Below are 17,007 nucleotides of genomic sequence, written 5' to 3' on the forward strand. Positions count from 1 at the left end.
GTGGCTTTTATGGTGTATTAAATACACTGTATTCCGATGCACCCCTTCCACCACAAAAAAGGGTATATGGTTCAATCTTCCTTTTCTCGTCCTCCTCCTCCTACATCGTATTGACATGCTTATTAGGCTGCTCTCGCTCCTAATGTTTTAGAGGGTCAGCTCAGCAGCAGGCCCTCACCCACAATGTTTTCGAAGGTCAGCTCAGCAGCAGGCCCTCAACCATAATTTTTTTTCATGGTCAGCTCAGCAGCAGGCCCTCAACCATAATTTTTTCCATGGTCAGATCAGCAGCAGGCCCTCACCCCAATGTTTTAGATGGTCAGCTCAGCAGCAGCCCCTCACCCCTAATGTTTTAGATGGTCACATCAGCAGCAGGCCCTCGCCTCTAATGTTTTAGAGGGTCACCAGCATGCCCTTGCTCCTAATGTTTTTGAGGGTCACCTGCAGGCCATCAATCATAATTTGTCATGGGTGTGTATGATGCCCTCCTTTATGTGTAATAAAGGGTGTATGGGAGTGCCGGTTCCTTGTAATTTTTGGCTGCCCTTTCACTTAGTGCATAGGCTTTATAAATGTAGGAGTCCCACTACCTGAACAATTGTACCACAATGTGAATGAGGCCCTCCTTTATGTGATATACAGGTTGTATCAGAGTGCCTCTTTCTTGCAATTTTTGGCAGCACTTGTACTTTATATACAAGTAAATATACAGGAAAGAATGTCTCATATATTTTAAAAAAAATATGAAAGTGGTCAACCCTTTTAAATTTGTGAATGGAGAAGGATCCTATGTTATCTTAGGCAGAACACTAGGAGGCTAGAAGATTCTAAAATGTAACCTATTGCATCAGAGTTCAGAATAGGGACTCATCAAGGATCCATGGATTTAGAGATTCATCAAGGATCTAAATGAATTTAGAGATTTAGTATTAAAGTCTTCTATACAGCTTCACTTATATATGAAGGTCAATTAATTTCTGTTTCATCTCTGTTCTGCATGCTAGAACTTTTCTGAATGTGAAAAATGGCATTTAAAAAGGTCTTTACAAACAGAACATCTGAATTTGCTGAGTTAAATATAATGAACTTCATATGATCTTCTGGAAGAAAACCTTCTGAATTGATTTTCTACGAAGCATAATAGAGCACAAGAGATGAGCTGGGAAGAAAGGACAATATTCACCATTAAAGCAACATGAAAGCAATCTAAATGTCAAAAAAAGTTTTAGAACAATGTTGCCCTAGCTGTAAGAATCAGATAAAGAAAAAAATATTTCTAAATGGAAAATAATTTTTTTAAACAAATATTCCTTTGTATAAAAGCCACAGAATTTTCTTCTATACTTGGCAACTATTTATCAACCTCTTCATACATTTCACCATGAAAGATTAGATACTCCAGAGATTCTCGACAATAATCTGATTCCCAGAGGTCCAATTTTAAAGGAAAATACATGTCAGTCAACCATGTTCAGCTCTTCAAACATCTGCAGAAATTCATCTGATTAGAACTCCATGATGTTGTGCTGGGACTTGAGTGTGGGAATTTGTTGTTCTGCTTCGGAAGTGGCCTGGACAAGCCAATATATCTTCAAAACTTGCATATGTATAGATACACACAGACGCATGTACTGTAAACAATTGATATGTTACTTATGTCCTAAATGACTATTACTGATTAAAATTATTGATTTATAAGTGATTATTATTATTGTATCACCACAAAGCCCCAAGTTCAGCAGCCTTCACTCCAGCATACAGTTATTTTACGGCTTAAAATCACTGTGTGTGGAGCTGCATCCCGGTCACTGGTCTCTGTTTCTGCAAGCCTTCTAGCTCATTCTAGCTTCTTCAGAACTATCCCTTCAACTCTCTTTTACACTTATAAATGGAATATGTCACTGTCCCTTTGACATTACTAATGCCGTCTTGGTGTTAAAGAGCTTGAATGGGTTGGATATGGTACTAGGAGACCACAGAGTGTCATATATGAATATTCAGGGCAGCTATCGATTTGGACCCAAAACTAATTTGGGAAAATTCGCTCATCTCTATTCACCAGCTACTGTATTAAAAATCTCTCTGTCTCAACCATAACCGTATGATCAAAAGTCAAAATTCATTTGTATAAAGCATAGTTGCCAACAGTCCTGAATTTATAGGGACTGTGTCTAATTTTTAGAGACAGTGCCTGCAAATTTGGACTGTCCCAGCTGAAAATCGGAAGGACTTATGTAAGCCCCATGGGGTGTAAATTTAGGAACTACAATTTTGGTATGATATAACAATTTGAGGCTTTTTTCTAATTATTGAATGTGAACCCTTTGGAATGATATGGATTTCTGCACAAATTGGTCATAAAATGTGATCTGATCTTCATCTAAGTCACAACAATAGACAATCACAGTCTGCTTAAACTAATACACAAAGAATTAAATGTTACAATTTTTTATTGAACACACCATGTAAACATTCACAGTGCAGGTGGAAAAAGTATGTGAACCCCTAGACTAATGACATCTCCAAGAGCTAATTAAAATGAGGTGTCAGCCAACTGGAGTCCAATCAATGAGATGAGATTGGAGGTGTTGGTTACAGCTGCCCTGCCCTATAAAAAACACACACCAGTTCTCGGTTTGCTTTTCACAAGAAGCATTGCCTGATGTGAATGATGCCTCACACAAAAGAGCTCTCAGAAGACCTACGATTAAGAATTGTTGACTTGCATAAAGCTGGAAAGGATTATAAAAGTATCTCCAAAAGCCTTGCTGTTCATCAGTCCACAGTAAGACATATTGTCTATAAATGGAGAAAGTTCAGCAATGCTGCTACTCTCCCTAGGACTGGCCGTCCTGTAAAGATAACTGCAAGAGCACAGCGCAGACTGCTCAATGAGGTGAAGAAGAATCCTAAAGTGTCAGCTAAAGACTTACAAAAGTCTCTGGCATATGCTAACATCCCTGTTAGCGAATCTACGATACGTAAAACACTAAACAAGAATGGATTTAATGGGAGGATACCACAGAGGAAGCCACTGCTGACCAAAAAAACATTGCTGCACGTTTACAGTTTCACAAGAGCACCTGGATGTTCCACAGCAGTACTGGCAAAATATTCTGTGGACAGATGAAACCAGAGGCACAGCACACCAACATCAAAACCTCATCCCAACTGTGAAGTATGGTGGTGGGGGCATCATGGTTTGGGGCTGCTTTGCTGCGTCAAGGCCTGGAAGGATTGCTATCATCGAAGGAAAAATGAATTCCCAAGTTTATCAAGACATTTTGCAGGAGAACTTAAGGCCATCTGTCCACCAGCTGAAGTTCAACAGAAGATGGGTGTTGCAACACGACAACGACCCAAAGCATAGAAGTAAATCAACAACAGAATGGCTTAAACAGAAGAAAATACGCCTTCTGGAGTGGCCCAGTCAAAGTCCTGACCTCAACCCGATTGAGATGCTGTGGCATGACCTCAAGAAAATGATTCACACCAGACATCCCAAGAATATTGCTGAACTGAAACAGTTCTGTAAAGAGGAATGGTCAAGAATTACTCCTGACCGTTGTGCACGTCTGATCTGCAACTACAGGAAACGTTTGGTTAAAGTTATTTTTGCCAAAGGAGGTTCAATCAGTTATTAAATCCAAGGGTTCACATACTTTTTCCACCTGCACTGTGAATGTTTACATGGTGTGTTCAATAAAAACATGGTAACATTTAATTCTTTGTGTGTTATTAGTTTAAGCAGACTGTGATTTTATTACACGACACGGAGGCTCCTATTGCTTTCTCTTTCTTTACTAAAACTTACAGCAGCAAAGAAAAAAGCATCAATCAATATTATTATTATTTTATTGATCGGTATAATAGTCTCTGACTCTGTTAACTCCTCCTCTTTATTTGCTGCTCCCCTCACAGATAAGTACTTCTCCTTATATCTGTGGGTGGATGTTTATTTTATGCTCTATATGGGAAATATATGGTATTTTTTAGTATTTTTTGTAGTATCCTCTTAGTTTTCTAGGGATATTGGCCCTCTGGGCTTTGGTAACCTTTTCCTTGTGGGGTTTATTTTATTATTTTGCCTTTTCCCCTCATTCCCGTTTTACTTTTCAGATTTTCTAGGTTGTTCTGCCGAGCGGTGGTAAAAATCCTTCTGTGTCAGTCTGCGGCGTCCTCACCTAACTGCGTTCGTCCGTGCGCTTCGTCTGTCGGCCGAGATCTCGTGAGATCTCGGCCGCCATCTTCTTACCTCTTCTGCAGCTGTGTTTTTCGCTCTCCGCGGTGTTCTCGCGGGAGCGCGCAAGATTTTCTCTCGTTTCCCAGACGTCCGCATCCGGAGTTCCCTCTGCTGCAGCTCCGTCTACCTCAGGTCGCCTGTAGTTATTAGGGCGTTATATAAGCCCTTCCTACCCCTGCATACTACTCTTGTCTGTTAGGTCAGCCCAAACTAGATATATATTGATATATACAGCGATTATATATAGTTTCCTGTTATAGCTATTTCTGTCATAGCCTTGGGTTCAGAGCATCATGTCCAAGAATTCTGTACATGTAACTAGCCCTGTCCCTGAGAGCATGGATACAATGCCTCATGTTCAGGAGTCAAACGCTATTACTCCTGATGCACAGTCTTTAGCAATACAACGCTCTGTGACTGCTGCAATACAAGCCGCCATGGGGTCTATGTCCTCAGCCATTTCTAGTTCAATTACTGAGGCCCTTATGGCTGGTCCTTCCAGCTCTACACCTTTGGGGCCCTTGCCACCTGAATTTGTATTACCTGCCTCCAGAACCACTACGACTGGTGGAAATATAGCCACCCTTGATGGCGCGCATCGTTCGCGCAAGAGAGCCTACGCCCGCCAGGCAGAAAAGGCGAGGCAATGGAAATGCGCTAGAGCGCAGCATGATGCCGGATCGGCTTCCGAACCCGATTCTGACGAGGAGGCTCAGTACCAGTCTTTAGACTTGGTGGATATAGAGGAGGAGGATCCCTTGGATTCAGACCTGCCAGGTCCGTCCTCGGCGTCCGCAGCGCCCATTGAGGTTCCACTTGACGCCTCTGCAATTTTGGATCCTGCAGGGAACCCCCTTTTTGACCCGGATGCTCTCCACCATCCGAGGTGAGTCGGGCTGGAACCCCAGGAAGGGTCTTGAATCGGCCTTAAAGTCCTGTCAGGACAAATTATTGGACCTTTTGGGCCCATTGACAAAAATATTTGAATTGGCGGAGTCAGCCAGAACCCAGAACACTCTGGTAGACCCGGAAGAACTCCGGGGATGGGTACAACGTGCCGTGTGTATCACGGGCAACGTAAATACGTCGCTCTCGATTGAGCGTCGTAAAGCAATTCTTTTTAAAATAGAGCCTAAATTATCCAATTTGGCCCTGACGGAGACTGTTTGGGGATTCCTTCATTAAGGATCTCTCCCGATTTGTAGGAGCCTTCACTGCCCTCGATAAGGCTCAAACGTCCATGAAAAGAGTGTTCCAAGGACGGGTCTCTAACAGGGCCGGCAGCTCTAGGGGCCGCCTGTCCGGCCGCTCCTTTTCCTATCGACCCGCGGGTCCGGCAGAGGCTCCTTTTCCTATCGACCCTCCAACCAGGAGTTCCGTCAACCACCCACTTTCTTCCCCACCCGGGGATCGTCTTGGCGTTCACGTGGAGCCAAAGGTTCATCATCCAGACGTCCTTTCGGTAAGTCTAATGCCTCCGTTTTCTTTGACTCCTTGTGTAGGGGGCAGGCTCCGTCTTTTTTCCCGTGTTTGGAAATCCATCACGGCAGACCCATGGGTTCTTTCGACCGTCCAGGGGTTTCACATAGAGTTGGTTTTCCCCCACATCCAGATTCCTTCCCCGTATCCTACGGTTCTCCCAGCCTCATCACACCTGCTTTTACGACAGGAACTGTCAGCGCTTTGTCAGAAGGGCGCCATAGAGCGGGCCCCACCTTCCTCGGAGGGTATCATCAGCAGTGTGTTCCTGGTGGCCAAAAAAGGAGGCCAGATGAGACCCGTGATCAATCTCCGGGCACTAAACGCTTTTGTAAAATAGTTGTAGGTTGTGGTGGCTCACTAGCAAGTAGTTAAGGTATGGTGCTGCAAGCTCATATAGAGGGAATCACCCCACCCTCTCTTAAAGGCAAATGTAGTAATAGAGTAATGAGCGAGCACTCATACACTTGGCAACCAAATTGACATGTGCAGAAAATATTTATTATATCCCCATAAAATACAAGTAATAAAATTTATAAGAACAATGTAGCAATAATATACAACATTACAATCACATATATTGTGGTAGATATGATCAACACTATATTCATATGACTCAATAGTGTCGATAAATTCAATAATATATATCACACCAAGAAACTTCAAGTATATGCTGTTATTTGGGAAAGAGGGGGTATTATCTTCTAGCGCTCTATCCCAATTTGGGAAACTGAATGTCACTGAAAATGTTGTAGGTGTATTCACTGGGAGCGCAACATGTTCATAAAGTGTCCACAGGAATCCTGATAATGTGAAAAGTCTCTTATAGCATATCCTTTTATGGTCGATATGAGCTTTGGATTGAAGAAAACTTTAAATCGATATTTGGCTTACCGTCTAGCGTCTGCTGTCTCCCTATTGCTTCAATGGAGCTTTAAATATTTGCCGGCTTATTCAGTCGCTCCATACAGCAAGCTGGTTTAAATTTCGCGGGAGTTCCAGAGATCGCAGGAGTTGCCACTCTGTTCCGCAATTTCCTTTGGTGCAGCTTTCGACGATAAGAATAGTTAATCCTTTACTGTAGAGATTTTCTTCTGTATGGCCATACAGTATTATCGGAGGCTTTTCAATGCAGGTACATCACTTGTTTCACCATACGCGTTACGGGTAGATTCACTCTCCCTTCCTCAGTGGTCAAGTGTCTGCCTGCTCTGCCTCCATTTTTATCCATTCCTTTGATTGCTTCCCAAATCTCGGACACCTGTTGTTCATGCTACTCCCAGTTTGCAAGGGAATCCTCCCACATAATCAAGGGATAATTCTATACAGCCTTGATTTAAAAAAAAAATAAAAATTTTTTTTTCCCTCTTGCAGTTTCCATGCGTTTTTTATGCGTTTTTTTGGGGACACATGCGTTTTTTAGCCCAGATGTCCCAATTGGTGTGATATATCATTATGTGAAATATAAACTTGATATCTGATTGCCAACACTTATAAAATGACTTTTTATAATAAAATATTATTAAACAAATTTTCAAGATTAAAATATCAATATAAGAATATAAAACAATAAATAATAAATGTGAGGAATCTTGAAAGTTTCATAGGAATCCTAGAGTTTGATACAATTATTCGGATTTGATAGAGAAAGAAGGGTGGGTATCTCGGAGCCAAGGACACGTCGCAGCGCCGATAGACGGCCTAGCATGGTGATGGAGTTTGAGGTGGAATGGAACAGATTACAATTCTCCTGTTCCATTTCACTCATGCAACTCATAATAAAAAGGAGAACAGCACTATTGGAAGTGCTGAATCAAAAAATTGGAAAATTAAAAGACCACCTTGAAAAATTCTCTAGAAATAGTGAATTTGAAATGTGGCAACAAAGACTCTGTAGTGGATTAGATAAAATTGAGAGTGAGATCATTAATAAAAAAACTAAAAAACACCAGAATACACAGAGAAATCACCAGGGTGAAAGATCTGGGGAACAAATTCCCTTATCACAGAATGAGATCCCAAAAGGGAAGAAAAGGGAAGGGGATAGGGATCGGCAGGGCTTATCAGACAGCTACTCAATCTCGGTGACTAACAGATATGAGGAGCTGTCTGATCGGCATTTTTTAGATCATACCCCAGCACATCACAGAAAACGAATACGGCACAGAGAAAGGACACCTCCCAATCACAGTTTAGAATCACCGACACATCACTACAATTTAAGACCCAAGAGCACTTATCAATACCAGAACACAGGGAAGGGACAACATCACATATCACAAAGACAGGATTACCATGCACCCCAAAAGATGAACCACATAGAACAAGTAAGATACCAACACTCAAGACACAGAGGAGGGTCAGAAAGACAAGACGAAGTAAGAGGAAGAGACACATATCACAAAAGACATCACTAGCAACGGATCTCAGCGCAATAATTAACTTAAGTTCAACCACCCTGACTAAAACCCAAAATAATCTGTAAGAGAAAGGTCTGAAGTTTGCCCCCACCAATAAGATGAATAAATTCTCTACGTATATAGGAGTACAAAAACTAATAAGGAATATCTGCCTCAAAAAATATTTTATCAAAAATCCAATTGTGAGGAATGAGAAAGTGATAGTTGAAAAAAACGTAAAAAAGACAAAAAACCCTAACAAAAACCTCCTAAAAAATAAATCAAATATGTTCCCAAGGAGTGAAATCAGCAAAGAAATAGGAGCCTTTCAGAAGTGTGTAGAGGAAGATATTTGCAAACTAAAAGCTAGACCAAGAGCCACAAACAATCTTACCAGAGGAGAGTTTGAGGCATTGAAACTACTACAAAAAAACCACTCCATCACTATACGCCCCGCGGATAAGGGAGGTGCGGTAGTGGTGATGGACACAATTAATTAAAAATGCAATTAATAAGAGATGGCTCGTATGGAGCAATAAAAAAAAGAGTTTATAACGAAAGGAATAGAGTATATCCTGAGCCACAACTACTTCTTTTTTGAGGGGGAATTCTTCCTGCAGAAGCGGGGTACCGCCATGGGGACCAGATTCGCCCCCAGCTATGCTAATTTGTTCTTGGCTGAGTGGGAGTACAACGTCATCAAGCCAAGGCTGGGGACGGATCTGGCCCTGTGGCGCCGTTATATAGATGATGTGATCTTCATCTGGAAAAAGAGTAAAGAAGAATTGGAAAAATTCCTAGAAACAATCAATATTAATAATTTAAATCTGGTCTTTACCTCAAACATACAGGAGAGCACCGAATTCTTGGATTTATTAATCACACAATCTGATGATAAATATATATGTGAGACATTTTGTAAATACACAGCTAGAAATAGTTATATCGATTTTTCTAGCTGTCATCTGCCGAAATGGCTGACAAATGTTCCCTCTGGTCAGTTCCGTAGGATTAAGCGGAACTGCACAGAGGGACATACTTTTGAGATGGAAGCCATTGAGATGAAAAGACAATTTATTGAGAAGGAATATCCTGAAAACTTAGTGGAGGAGTCACTCAACCAAATTAGGAAATTAGATAGAAGAGAGTTCTTTAATAAGGAGGACAATAAAGATAAAAATGAGATGGATAATGAGGAAGATAAAACACTAAATAAAGAAGCCATGAGAGTTGTTCTTCCATTTAATGAGAATTATAGGAAGATTCAGAAAATTATTAAAACCCATTGGCACCATGTGTTGAATGACAAAATTGTGGGACACTTACTCTCGACTGTTCCGACGATTACCTTCACTAGGGCACCCAATCTAGGTATCAAGGTGGCCCCTACCATAAAACCGTGGAAACAGAATAAGTTGAGTTTTTCAGGAACTTGGCTGAGTTTGAAGGGTTTTTATAAATGTGGAAGGTGTATGGGTTGTAGAATGAATAAAAAACCCCGCCTGACGACTAATGTCCCCTCGACTCAGAACAACTATAATTGGGAGATAGAAGATTGTCTTACATGTGACTCCAGTGGAGTTATCTACCTTCTCCAGTGCCCCTGTAACAGACAATATATAGGACGTACCAAAAGGCCATTCAAAAAAAGAGTGGCCGAACATATTGCCAACATCAGGAAGGGGCACGATAAACATTCCCTATCTAAACATTATAAAGAGATGCATAATCAGGATCCATCAAGTCTGGTGTTTACGGCACTGGAGAAGGTGGAGAAACACTGGAGAGGCAGTGATTTTATCAGACAAATGTCTAGGATAGAATCCAGACGCATTTATGAATTTGGATCTCTACAACCGAAAGGCCTTAATTCGGAGTTGGAAATTTTTGGATTTATGTAGGTTGGATGTCTCGTGGCCGACGGCACGTCGCATGCTAGGCCGTCTATCGGCGCTGCGACGTGTCCTTGGCTCCGAGATACCCACCCTTCTTTCTCTATCAAATCCGAATAATTGTATCAAACTCTAGGATTCCTATGAAACTTTCAAGATTCCTCACATTTATTATTTATTGTTTTATATTCTTATATTGATATTTTAATCTTGAAAATTTGTTTAATAATATTTTATTATAAAAAGTCATTTTATAAGTGTTGGCAATCAGATATCAAGTTTATATTTCACATAATGATATATCACACCAATTGGGACATCTGGGCTAAAAAACGCATGTGTCCCCAAAAAAACGCATAAAAAACGCATGGAAACTGCAAGAGGGAAAAAAAAATTTTTTTTTTTTTTTTAAATCAAGGCTGTATAGAATTATCCCTTGATTATGTGGGAGGATTCCCTTGCAAACTGGGAGTAGCATGAACAACAGGTGTCCGAGATTTGGGAAGCAATCAAAGGAATGGATAAAAATGGAGGCAGAGCAGGCAGACACTTGACCACTGAGGAAGGGAGAGTGAATCTACCCGTAACGCGTATGGTGAAACAAGTGATGTACCTGCATTGAAAAGCCTCCGATAATACTGTATGGCCATACAGAAGAAAATCTCTACAGTAAAGGATTAACTATTCTTATCGTCGAAAGCTGCACCAAAGGAAATTGCGGAACAGAGTGGCAACTCCTGCGATCTCTGGAACTCCCGCGAAATTTAAACCAGCTTGCTGTATGGAGCGACTGAATAAGCCGGCAAATATTTAAAGCTCCATTGAAGCAATAGGGAGACAGCAGACGCTAGACGGTAAGCCAAATATCGATTTAAAGTTTTCTTCAATCCAAAGCTCATATCGACCATAAAAGGATATGCTATAAGAGACTTTTCACATTATCAGGATTCCTGTGGACACTTTATGAACATGTTGCGCTCCCAGTGAATACACCTACAACATTTTCAGTGACATTCAGTTTCCCAAATTGGGATAGAGCGCTAGAAGATAATACCCCCTCTTTCCCAAATAACAGCATATACTTGAAGTTTCTTGGTGTGATATATATTATTGAATTTATCGACACTATTGAGTCATATGAATATAGTGTTGATCATATCTACCACAATATATGTGATTGTAATGTTGTATATTATTGCTACATTGTTCTTATAAATTTTATTACTTGTATTTTATGGGGATATAATAAATATTTTCTGCACATGTCAATTTGGTTGCCAAGTGTATGAGTGCTCGCTCATTACTCTATTACTGCTTTTGTAAAATATCGGCACTTCAAGATGGAAGGTATCCACCTCCTCAGGGATTTGCTCCTCCAGCGAGATTGGATGGTCAAATTAGACTTGAAGGACGCCTACTTGACGGTTCCAGTGGCCGAACCGTCCAGGGATCTCCTTAGTTTCTTCTGGGACTCGGAGATATGGAGGTTCACCTGTCTACCCTTCGGTCTCTCTTCCGCCCCTTGGTGTTTTACCAAGCTTCTTCGTCCGGTTATTTCCTGTCTCCGCAGTCGGGGAATTCGTCTGATTATTTATCTGGACGATATCCTTATATTGGCCCAGAGTCCTTCTGTCCTTCTGACCCATCTACAGTGGTCCATGGACCTGTTATCCCGGCTGGGATTCCTCCTCAACTTGGAGAAATCGTCACTTACTCCGGCCCAGTCCATAGAATTTTTGGGCTTCACTATCGATTCTTCCACAGTGTCTCTCAGCCTTCCGTCTGCCAAGGTTCGTGCCATCAACAAGGAACTTCTTCATACTCTGTCTCTCCAGCAGGTTCCTCTACGACATCTTGCCCGAGTCATAGGCCTCCTCTCCTCATCAATTCAGGCTATGTTTCCGGCTCCCTTACACTATCGCGGCATGCAGCGTCTCAAGATTGCTCACCTACATGCGGGAGCATCTTACGCGGATTTAGTCACCTTGGACGAGGACACCAGAGAAGAACTGATGTGGTGGATCCACAACTTGGAGACCTGGAACGGTAAGGCGATATTTGGTCCCCGACCGGACTTCACAATAGACTCGGATGCCAGCCTTCTCGGCTGGGGTGCTTACTGCGAGGGTGTGATGACCGGAGGGCCGTGGTCACCAGAGGAATCCAAGCTCCATATCAACGCCTTGGAACTTCTGGCGGGTTCTTTTGCAGTTCGCAGTTTTGCGGGCGGCTTGTCCAGGATTTGCATCAGACTGCGGATGGACAACATTTCCGCAGTTCGGTATGTCAATGCCATGGGAGACACACATTCTGCGATTCTGTCCAGATTGGCTCGGGATTTCTGGACATTCTGCCTGGCCAGAGAAATCACAGTTACGGCGGAGTATTTGCCGGGACTCCACAATACTCACGCAGACTGGAGCTCACGTTTCCTGTCGGACTCGGGAGATTGGAAGTTAGATTGCACAGTGTTCTCATCCATATCTTCCCGTTGGGGTCCATTCTCTTTAGACCTCTTTGCGTCCCGTTTGAACGTCCAACTTCCACGCTTTTACAGCTGGCGTCCGGATCCGTACGCGGAAGCAGTAGATGCGTTCCTCCAGGATTGGACCGGCCACCTCGCGTACGCTTTTCCCCCGTTTGCGATGGTGTCTCGAGTATTGTCTCAGATCCGCCGTGAGGGAGCGGATCTTGTACTCATAGTTCCGTTCTGGCCCACGCAATCGTGGTTCCCTCAGCTTATGGAATGCCTGATCCAATGCCCTCTACTTCTTCCGGTCTTGCCGGACCTCTTGTTGGATCCAGGAGGTCTAGGACACCCTCTCGTCCTCAACGGCTCCTTTCAGCTCCTGGCATGCAGAATTTGACTGGGACATCGCTGGAATTTCGGAAGCAGCTAGACGTCTATTGGACGAAGCTTGGGCGCCGGGAACCAGATGAGCTTATCGATCAGCCTGGAGGTCTTGGGCTGATTGGTGCCTGGCTAGGCACCTGGATCCCATTTCAAGTGCTGTAACGGAAGTTCTTCAGTTTCTTGCTTCACTTTTTGAAGAAGGTAAGGCTTACCGTACCATCAATTTGTACCGTTCTGCCATTTCCGCGTTTCACCAAGGGTTTGGCAGGTGTCCCTCTTGTTTGCAGCACCCTCTTGTTTGCAGACTTCTCAAGGGTTCCCGCCTCTCTCGCCCTCCCAGGCCTTGTTTCTCTTCCACTTGGGACGTCTCTTTGGTGCTTTCCTTGTTATCCTCGTGGCCTTCTAATGCGGACCTTTCTCTCCGTCATCTTGCAGCCAAACTGGTTTCTTTATTCTGTTTAATATCTTGCAAGAGAGTGTCAGACGTCCGCGCTTTGGATAACGATGCTCGTTCATTTACTCCTGATGGGGTCGTGTTCAACATCACACGTCGCACCAAAACCAGTATTCGGTCGGTCTCGTACCCCAGTCTCCCGGATTGTCCAGTGTCATGTCTTCGGGAATATGAGGCTCGTATGTCCTCTCATCGTTCCATTTCTTCTCCTGAGCTTTTTCTGTCCTATCGGCGTCCTTTCCGTCCGGTCTCCACGATCACCATAGCCCGTTGGGTGAAATGGGTTATGGCTTTGGCAGGAGTGGATACTGCGATTTTCACTGCTCATTCCACTAGAGGAGCCTCTGCGACATCTATGGCAGTAGCTGGAGCGCGTTTGGAGGATATTATGAAGATGGCGGATTGGTCTCGTGTATCTACATTTCGTGAGTTTTATTTCAGGCCTACGGTTCATGTTTTTTCTTCTGTTGTAGGTCAGCTTTAAACTCGCAATAGGAGCCTCCGTGTCGTGTAATAAAATTACATGATTTTCCTATTTTATGACGTAAAGTCATGATTTTATTAAAGACACGGAGGCGAGTATTGCCCCTCCCATTTTGTTTGCCCTCCCTGGGGTTTCTTTTTATGCATTGTTTACTTGTCTTTGTACATTGATTTTCATCATCTGATTATGCTGTATGTTCATTACTGTGCACTGCTGACGATATTTTGTGCAATATTGGGACGTTTTTCTACCTTTGTCTTGTTTCTTTTCATAGGTTGAATATACTGTCTTCTGGGTGCGGTTGGTGTTTGATTTTCCAGCTTCATTCTTCCGTTGAAGAGTCGTGTTGCTTACCGTTGGATTACAGTTTCCGTGGTTGGAGAGTTTGGTTCTAGCCTTAAAAGTTCTGGACATCGGTCGTCACCAAAGAAAGAGGAGGAGTTAACAGAGTCAGAGACTATTATACCGGCACAGTGGGGAGGAGTTGGTTGCCATGGTTATCAGTTTGATTGATGCTTTTTTCTTTGCTGCTGTAAGTTTTAGTAAAGAAAGAGAAAGCAATACTCGCCTCCGTGTCTTTAATAAAATCATGACTTCACGTCATAAAATAGGAAAATCATGTAATTGTCTATTGTTGTGACTTAGATGAAGATCAGATCACATTTTATGACCAATTTGTGCAGAAATCCATATCATTCCAAAGGATTCACATACTTTTTCTTGCAACTGTATGAACGATGCTTATGGCCCATATTTAGAATGCAGTACCTGAAGGGTATCTTCCTACAGTCTTGAGGCATATTCATCTGAAGGCACATGAAATTTAATGTGGTTGTGCCATGGTAGGGCACTGTAGAACTGCCCGTGGTATACACCGTGGAAAATAAAACACACGAAGCAGGCTACACCACTGGTATGGCAGAATTTATTGTTTCTCCACCTATTCATGTGCTACCATTTTATACTAATTACTAGAGTTGAGCGAAGTATTAAAAAATTAGATTCAGCTACTTTGCTGAACTGTACAAAATAATTTGCTTTGTGACAAATTACTTTATCGTGAAACACATTTCTTTGTAAGTAGTGGGTGCAGGGAGCGGCGATTGCTACATCATTGTATCCCTCAGATGCGTACATCGCTGATCGCAGCATCTGACATTAATAATAAAGTGTAAAATAAAAAAATCAATAAGATCATATACACCTCATCCATTTGATCACGAAGAGCCGGTCACCACCATCTTGATTGAAGATCCAGCGCAAAATCTCACTTGGCCCCGCGATGACATCATGACGTTGACTGGCGTGGTGACATCATATACGTCACTGCCCATAGGATTTTGTGTGGGATCTTCAATCATTATTATTTTTTATTATGTTATTGTGTGCATGAGCCCTAATACTGTACATGTACGTTATTAGTTGCAAAGATGTGCAAACAGCTGAGCCCGCATCATACATGGCTAGCGCTAGTTGTGTTACAAAGCTGATACCTGACTGAAGTGGCTGGGATAGGAGATGACTCTGATCCCACCTGCTTTAACCCCTCAGATGCCACAGACAATGGCAACGGTAATAGTGAGAAGAAGAGAGCTTCCTCCCTCTCTTAATTGCGGTGTACCAAACATGTGTCAAGGCAGCTGGGGGCCTACTTGTAGCGCAGGCATGGCCAACCTGCGGCTCTCCAGCTGTTGTAAAACTACAATTCCCACCATGCCCTGCTGTAGGTTGATAGCTGTAGGCTGTCTGGGCATGCTGGGAGTTGTAGTTTTGCAACAGCTGGAGAGCCGCATGTTGGCCTTCCCTGTTGTAGCGTGTAATAGGATGTCAATGAAATCACTCTACACTGCATTAGAGAAGTATTGGGGGACTAGAAGTTAAATCCAGTTAAAGTTTAAAAAAAACATATAAAAACAAATATATTAAACAAAAAGCCCATCTCCTATTTCTCATATCAGAATTGTTATTGCGGCACCAGAAAATGTCAAAAAATGTCTAAAATGTATTTTTTTTTTCAGCTGTGGTGAACACCATAAAATAGTATTCATTATCATCCTGTCTCATAATCTTGCTTTCCCAAACATTGCTCCATCAACATGCAAATAAAAAAGTTATGGGTGTCAGAATATGGCGACACAAAGTAACTTTTATAAATAGAATTATTATTTTTTTCATTTTTTTAAATGAAGTAAAACATAACTAAATAAATTTGGACATCATAGTAATCGTACTGACCCGCAGATTGAAGTGAACATGTCATCTTTACCACACAGTGAATTAAAAAAATGAAAATTTTAAACTGAGGTTTTTTTTTCTACTCCTCCCCACTATTATTTTGCAGTTTGTCAATAGATTATATAACTATTAAATGTTGGCATTAAAAAAAAAAATGATTTAGAACCACATATGGTAAGCCCTTTATTCTCATTACACCGTACTCTTTTCTACACTAGGACAAAGTGTAATACTAATGGGAAAAAAGAAAGCATCATTGGTTTGTAACAGGTCAGCTTTTTCATGAGCTTTATCGACGGCTAGTGTACAGTAGTTGAAGTTTCAGTAGGTAATTTGTTGCAAGGAAAGGGCAGACACAAAGGTCATTATTACAATCACATAGCCTGTGAAGCTTAAAACAAAAAGAATTGCTTATTTTAGTGTGTCCTTGAAGGTCACCAATGGAGTGTTCCCCAAGCAAGGTGTCCTGCAGCCTCTAGTTTGATGCGTGCTGAGCATTCGTTGTACCACACATTTACTAGACACATAAAATACTGTACACATTTGTCCTCGGGTTTTCTTAGTGTAAGCTTTACTCCTGGGCATGGTTTTGCTTTTTTTTTTTTATACTGCGAAAATCAATTCAAAGAATAGCTTTTTGATTTATATCTGGATAACTAAAGGAAACACATAGACATACTCAGCGAAGAAACCTGTAGGCAGTAAATAAACAAAGGTTTCTTTTATTCAAAGTGTTTGCATTATTTTCAGCTTACCGAACACAAGGGCCAAATCAAACGTGAAATCCGCAGGCAAGATCAACACGCTAAGATTTCTCTAAAGAGGAAACATGAAAATCCTTCCCAATCCCATTAGTAGACCACTTAATGTATGAAAGAGAATGGGTTCCTAAATAGAATGAAAACTATGAATTATACAGCAGTAAAAGTAGGACAAACATTGCCTGATAAAGGTATTAATATCTGGC

The sequence above is a fragment of the Bufo bufo genome, chromosome 6 (genome assembly GCF_905171765.1).
Source record: "Bufo bufo chromosome 6, aBufBuf1.1, whole genome shotgun sequence".
In the NCBI taxonomy this organism is placed as follows: domain Eukaryota; kingdom Metazoa; phylum Chordata; class Amphibia; order Anura; family Bufonidae; genus Bufo; species Bufo bufo.